The sequence below is a fragment of the Hesperophylax consimilis genome, chromosome 25, assembly GCF_061612785.1.
Source record: "Hesperophylax consimilis isolate HC1 chromosome 25, BYU_Hcon_1.0, whole genome shotgun sequence".
NCBI lineage: Eukaryota > Metazoa > Arthropoda > Insecta > Trichoptera > Limnephilidae > Hesperophylax > Hesperophylax consimilis.
The window spans coordinates 7469222-7477539 of NC_142860.1; the positions used below are offsets into that span (position 1 = coordinate 7469222).

At 32.8% G+C, this 8318-nt stretch overlaps 1 non-coding gene across 1 annotated transcript; it reads left to right on the forward strand.

Annotated features, from left to right (window-relative positions):
* Positions 1 to 6625: 6625 nt before the first annotated feature.
* TRNAT-GGU (transfer RNA threonine (anticodon GGU)) lies at positions 6626 to 6697 on the forward strand. The gene has a single exon. It is a non-coding gene; the product is annotated as a tRNA-Thr (tRNA).
* Positions 6698 to 8318: the final 1621 nt, after the last annotated feature.

Below are 8318 nucleotides of genomic sequence, written 5' to 3' on the forward strand. Positions count from 1 at the left end.
TCTTAATTTCACAACAAGCCTTTAGTGGCGACTGGGTACGACGTATTCCGCATTTCATATCTAGCCTAAAGTGGCGACCTTTCATAACTAGACTAAAATGGCGACCGTGTTCGACGTATTCTGCGTTTTATTCCTAGCCGTTAGTGGCGACTGGAAACGACGTATTCTGCATTTCATATCTAGCCTGTTGTGGTGACCGTGAAGGGTACGTTTTTTTGCATTTCATAGCTAGTGGCGACAGGAAACAATGTTGCCGGTTCGTTTCAACTCGCGGTGGCTGGTTATTTGCGACGTTGCAGCACATGTTTTGCCAGTGGTCCCGAATGTCTTACTATTTCAAATGTATCTATTTTCAATTTAATACCGAGTATTGACGTCTGTACGTTTTAGAGTTTATTTGGCGACCAACCATTTGAATGTCTTGTTTACATACAGTATTGATTACTGTCGATACAATGAAAGCAACTCGTTCTAAATAGAAGTTAAAAAGCACAAATAGAAATTTAGAAGGTGGGTATGGGTAGCACTTCCCTGGAAACCATTTAATGACACAACACCCCTGACATAGGCCACACCAAGTGGTTGGCTACGTTTCGTGATTTAGCAGGTGTGTCTGTTTTCATGGGGTAATGTTTGCCCGGGTCTGGGTGGTGGGTGCGATGACTGTTTACAACCGGTTACCGCGGTCAGGGCCGCTTGGTAATGCCGGGGCCTGAGCCTCAGACTGACGACTGAGGGTGTGCTGCCTCATCAGCTAGTTGGGCAACTGTTGTGCCGGTTCGTGACCGAAACGGACCCAGCAACAGCGTTCGGGGACATTTGGGGTGACCTCTCCAGCCGGATTCTCTCGGCTCATCGCCTTGCGCCGCAATGGGTGGGTTGGGTTCATACCAATCATCACTACTGTCCACTATAATCCCTAGTTTACTACACACCCCTCATACCCTTTTCTTCCCAGACCTTCCTTTCCCTTCATAACATTGCAGAAAAATGTACAAATAAGAAAACAATTGACTGGTAAACATTAAACAAACAACCATAAGGAACTCCAGTCCATTATTTTTATATTTTATTATTAAATTACAGCATTTTAATTCTATGGTATCATCTTCTTTGTATTCAATTTATTAAAATAAAAAAATTAAAAAAAAACTAATTTCAATTTCTCTACAAAGTCTCACATGGCGTCTCCAATAATACTAAACAATAGGTACGCATGTACCTAACAACTGTCTTTACAATACAATCACCTTTCTGAATGCTTCTGGTAATACTGGCAAGTATCTCAGATTTAAAGTAAAATACAAAATGATCATACAAACAAAAATAAATAAAACCGTTACATCGACAAGTTGGCGGATAACAAAATTCTTATTATTAATTCATAAATATAAATAGCATACTAGGGTTGTACTGCAATTATTTGTCATAAATTCACAAGTAATAAACTAGTTTTTTCGATCTTTTTATAGTTTTTTTTAAATCAAAATCGCATTCCAGGTTGTACTCCTAAGGGTAAGGATCATTAACAATTTATTAGTATGTAATTTTATTTGAATAAATGTTAAAAATATAAAAATTGATTATTTTTTCGGTATGGAACGCATTGTTGTATTTTACATTGTTTTATATGGGAAAAATTATTTCGCAACGAGTGTTTCACATAACGAGTAAGATTCTGGAACGAATTAGTCTCGTTATGAAAGGTTCCACTGTACTTATATAACCACCCTTTACAAAATAGTTTTATTTTTATTTATTTACTTATTAATTGACGCCTTGAAGGCTTTTACATGAATACACGTTTACAAGGATACTTTATCAGGATCACAATATTAGGTGTATATAATTTAGTACATAACACTTGTTTAATTTACATATAAATGACATGGAACGTAATATTAGTCATTCTTGTTTCTTATTTTACGCGGATGACATGAAATTATATAAATGCATTGACTCCGTAAATGACTGCAACCAGTTACAAGATGACATTAACAAAATTGAACAATATTGCGAAAACAATCAACTATTTCTAAACCTAAGCAAATGTAATGTCCAATTAATTATACTTACAAATTAAACCTTGTACCATTACAATGGGTAGAAACAATCAGATCTCTTGGACTAATACTACATTCTAAAATTTTATTTAAGGATCATATTGAAAATATTTTAGAAAAAGCTTATTAACAAATGGTCTTTATTATAAGCATAGCAAAGCCTTTCCCGTAGCACACACCCTAATTATGTTATATGTCATATGTAAGGTCACAACTTGAGTTCGCCGCAGTCATTTGGAATCCTCAATATCAAACATATGTATATTGATCGTTTCGAAAATATCCAAAACAAATTTATAAAACACCTATCGTATCGCTTTAGTGATCATCGGTTTGACCCTATCGCTTTATATAAACGCATAAAAATCTATGATGCTTTATTCTTATACAAAATCGTGAACTGTCTTGTTCGTTCATCATATCTGTTAGAAAAGATTGCATTTCGTTGCCCCAAACAAAACACCAGATCGAACGATTTATTTAGAATATCTCACTGTAAATCCAAATACGCGCAAAACTCTATAATAGGACGTATGTGTGAAACTTCTAATACCTTACGAGATTTTCAACTTGAAATCAAATAAATTGCAACTCACTAAATTAATAATTAATAACTAAAAATACTTTTACTTTTGGGAAAATTATACTATTATGTGGAGGGAACTTTACTTCGTGTGGAGTCGAAGATACTTACGAATCTTTCAGGAAGGATCATGAAAATTTAAACAACTTGTTTAATTGGTGTATATGCAATAAACTGGCACTTAACATTAGTAAATGTCAAATAATAAGATTTTATAAAATAAAGAAACCGACAATTTATGAATACAATCTTGACAAAATTATATTAAACTCAGTAGAAACAATAAATGATCTAGGTATTATTTTCAACTCAAAACTTACATTTATTAGCCATATAACTAATATTATTAATAGATCAATGAAGATTTTAGGATTATTATTAGAATAACCAAACAATTTTGTAACATTGATACTATTCGCATTTTATACATAACGCTAGTGAGAAGCATTTTGGAATATAACACTACGATTTGGGCTCCACATTACAATATCCATATTCAAGCTATTGAAAAAGTCCAGCATAGATACCTTAGGTATATTAATTTTAAATTAGGTATTCCAAGAGAATCCGTGGACTATAATTTTTTATTGAACTGGACTAATCTCGTAAATTTATCAGATCGCAGAAAAATCTGTGATCTATTAATATTATATAAAATAATTCACTCGGTCCTGGATACCCCTGATTTAATAGAACTAATACGATTTCATTGCCCTGGTCGCGCTAACAATAGACTGACTTTACCGTTCTACTATAATAACACACATACATTATCACATTATTACTCACCAATCAGTCGATTACACATTTTGGGAAATGAACATGCCAACATCGGCGACATTTATTTCTTAAAATTAGCGCAATACAAACATGCACTCAAAACTTATTTTTCCATAATGTAACGTTATATACGCAATATGGACATGTTGAAATGAAATGATGATATTTCTCATTGTTCTTTTTTTGTTATTTTTGGTTGTGATACACAAAATAATTGTATGTTATTTTTAAGTTTAAAACTACTATAATGTAATAATATTATTTTCTTACTTTGTACTCTATTATATGTTTATTTATAAAAGGCAGTATAGCCGTTTATGTATTTAAAATAAAATAAAATAAAATGTGTTCAGTGATGAAATCAAAAGTTCCTCGCACATTTAATAATTAATAAATTAACTGATTCGTTTGTCTTCCGTAGTTTGTTTTATTATTTTCAATTAGTACCTATAACCATGCGAAAACTGTATCTTTAATAATATTATGTACTTCTTTAACATTTCATGGAATTTAATTGGTCTATAACATATTCATGTTTATTGTTATATTTCACTGTACGACTATAAGTTTCCTAAATAAATTTAAATAAAAAACAATTTTAAAAAAATAAGTTGAAAATAAAAAGTAGGTACAATATAAGTGGGTACAGAGTAAAACAGAAATAATAATATAAAAGATATTGAACATGACGTTAGCAATGTAAATATTTTTTTCGGAAGATGCAAATTTAATTTTATTATGGTTCGGACGGTGATATAGCGGGTGGGACTTCAACACTTCTAATTTTAAGCTGCCATATAATGTTGGAGATTTATTGCTTTTCCTACTTGAGATAGACAATAGATAAGGGTTTCAGTGAGTAGTTTACCTAACACTTAAAAATAAGTCCTAAAAATGATATTTACAATGCAACATTTTAGAATTTCATAATATAGTTGTAAGACACCGTGTTTATAAATATACCATGCCAAAAATATTACTGTACTTTACAATATAAGGCTATGACATTATTTGTGAACATGTGAGGATATAATAAATGTTTTTATGCTACTTTTAAAAAAGAAATGACGAATAAATATAATTCTTATGACAAAAACTATTTGGAATAGGAATTGTCGCATTCCGGAAAAAACAGATACCTAACTGAGTTTTGCAAATATTTTTGTATTTATTATTGTGACGGCTGTTTCGGGGTTCAAGTACTTATAAAATTTCAGCTACGCCACACGAAGGCAACTTATTTATATGATTTTATTTACCCCTTCAGTATTCTTATTTGTATGATGTTTTGGTGTTTTATTAACACACTTTGATCGGGTTATTTTTTCGCCGGCAGACCGCTGAAAATGGGCGAAAATAAAGGTCCCGCGCGAATTTCTTTAATTTGTTTTAAATCGCTATATCTTCGAAAATAATGGAAATATTTTAATAAAATTTTCTACATACTAACTCAGCATACCCAAGCTATAAAATTTCTAGCCGAAAACCAAGTATTATTTCTAATGCAACTTAATAAATCGAAAACAAAATCATTGTTGGGTCATTAGGGTTCAATTTTTAAAGTATAAACTAGGTTTCAATTTTATAAAATTACAAATTATTATATTTTCACCAAGCCCAAATCATTATAAAAACAAAAACAATTGCCACATCACTAGTATCGTCAGAGTAACACATTATTACCCATTCAAATACCACGTGTGCAATTGCCACCCAAAAAACCATCGGAACATGCTAATAATATTGGTTATTTTTTAAAATGAAATTTAAAATAATCTCCTCGGTACACAACCGTAGGACAATTTGCTTTTTAAAAACTGCTATGCACTTGTAAATATTTATTATGGTCCGCCTTACTGTGTTCGCCGATACCTGCTTTTGTTAGATGCGCCAGACACTCGGTAGTTGAGTGGGTGCGGAACCGAGATAGAGAGATTTGTTTCGAGTTCCAGGGACATAAAAACTCTCGTTCCAGGAATTGAACTATTATAATAACAGAATATGTTATCTAAATTACTTATTTCATTGTACTTCAAACGCAATACCTATCAAGTGTCAGGTGTTAATAATATAGGTCATTTTAGTTGAAATATCGATGTACACAAAAGACTCCAAGATAAATACTAAAAAAAGACTTGCATTACAATTTGATAATTACGTACGTATAGTTGGAACCTTTACAGAGAGATTGGTTTATAATATTCATATAAAAACATCGGATAATTTCTTCTTTTCTGCCATTGAAATGAGGCGGGCGCAGAAGGTAGAAATACACTTCCGACGTTAAGCATCAATCGACCGAACGCGAACGGGAAGAACTACCCTTCCCGATTAAAGTGTGTTAAGCTAGCTTGGAATGGCTTTAGCTGTGTTTGGTGACCAGAACTGAATATCCTGGTACTTCCCCACCTTCCTCTTCCTCGTCTCATTCCCCTCACCTACCTTCAGTCTCACAACATTCCCCAATTGGGGATAGGCCATAGTCTCACTGACTCCAGACGGGAGCGATTGAGACTCTTGTGTGGTATTCAATTAAAAAATGTACTAATAGACGTAAAAAGTAGAAGAACAAAATAATATAACTGGAAGTGGGTGTACAAGCGTCCTGAGGGGTTTTACATGTAGGTAGTACAATATTAACATCACAGAAAGTTTTAAAACAAAGTAAAGTTAGTAATAATAAAAATAAAACTATATTAGATAAACAAATACAACAAAAAAAAATTAAAATAACACAGCAAACAGAGAGGTTATTAATTTTCTTTTGAATTAACTTAATGTTTATAAGGTAAGGTTTATGCATAGCACAAAGGATTGCAAATTATTATAAGCAATAATTATTGTAAGGCTGCGGTTACACTTGGAATTTTTTTTTACCGTAAGTGAGTTAAGGCAAAATTATCTATCGAAACGTCACCTATAAAGTGACATGCTGCCAATGGGACTCGAACCCACGGCCTTCTGATTACCGGTCAGCAGCTCTACTTCTGAGCTATGGCGGCTTATTTAATACCCGCCAAATTAGTCAATGTGTACTTAGTGTTCTGCAAGCAAAATTATTGCTTATTAATTTTTTTCTTACCTGAAAAAACCAACTTCATTTTTGTAGGTAAAGGAATTATAAGTGCTTAATTCTCCCACTTAAGGGCGTCGAGATATATGTCTTGATTAATTGACTAATTTGGTGGGTATTAAATAAGCCGCCATAGTTCAGTGGTAGAGCTGCCGACCGGTAATCAGAAGGCCGTGGGTTCGAGTCCCATTGGTGACATGTATTTTTTCTCGGGAGCTTTTTCAATTTGTAAGTTTTTTCTCTTACAATAATATTGCTTATAATAATTTGTAACCGAGAGGTTTACAAAAATCTTCTTTAATCATGGTTATTATCGGTTAAACTTGATTAATCTTAGTTTATCTTGGTTTATCTAAGTTAATCTTGGTTAATGTTTTGGTAGTCTTAGTTAATAATATGGGTATTCTTTGTTAGTAGCCTCCATACTCAAAAACTAAATACAAAAAACAAATATTAATATAAGTACACTGATGCTCGAACTCTGAATTTTGTAAAATAAATGGTTAAGCAACCTAACTTTTACTATTGTCTAATTACCTTGTCATAGTTACCTAAGATTATTTTTGAGAAATAGTTCTTTGCTAATTAGCGCCATGCACTAGTCACCAAACCTGCTGGAGTGTTATTTATTTATGCGACAATTTGTGTTTCCATTTTTAATTTTGTACCTATTCATGTATGGGATTTCAGCACTGTGCAATGCCGCGTACAGTTCAGACTTAATGAATCCACCCATAAGCGACACTTTGAACTTAAACTCTTGTCTCTAACTGCTCAAGGAAAACCTCCCTCTGCGGGTGTAAAACACTCAGCCAACCTCCAATCATACAGATGAGGTTAAGGAAATATCCGAAGAAAGAGTTGACTTTAATTAGGTAGGTAGGCAGCTGGGCAGGTAGGTACATTGAAAAAAATTGAAAAAATCGTCATACATATCTTGCAATACTTAGTTTTAATAAAGTAGTGCGTATCTCTATTTGATAGCCTATTACTCTTGGAATTATTTGACATTTACGTGCCTGAAAACTTGAGCAGTAGGTAGTCGTCATCATGACACGAATTGTTCAAGATACCAAACTGCAGAATAGATTTTCAAGCATAGCATAGCATGACAATATGAATTTTTCTATTGAATAATATTGTAAAAACAGTATATATATTTAATTACTCTAAATAACCTCAAAACTTGGTTCGTATACCTACCTGTATTCCCTAATGTGTTTATTGTTCTACATGAGAAATATTTTACGTATGCAAATTGCATTGTGTATATATCTACTGATTAATCTATTGATCAATACATTATTTGAGTAATTGTGGAATGATTTGCCGGCCTCTGTTTTTCCTCCCTCATGCATCGTGGGTCTCTTTAATACCCATGTACAGTCTTTCCTCTCCTCAAAAAGACATGTTCAGGCCCAGAAGTAAATTATATTCCTCAGGGCCTCAATGTAAAAAATGGGTTTAAGTAAAGTAAACATTTTTTTCCTGCAATAAGTTATATCTTAGGCCCTTGAAGTGGTTTTTCACAAACACTCTACAAATAATCAAAATATTTTTTTTACTAGGTAGGTAGTTCCTACGTGCTTAAGTGTGAACAGTGTACACTAAGGACGGGTTTTTTCGGAGAATTTGAACAATTCATCAAATTTCAACGTTCATTTTCGGGTTCTGTGAAAGTCCTATTCAAGTTCTTTTACTATATGATTGTAGGCTAGTTGCTTGACAAAACTGAAATAAAAACAGAACTTGAAAAAATCTTTCACAGAACTTGAAAATGAGCGTTGAAATTTGATGAATTATTCAAATTCTCCGAAAC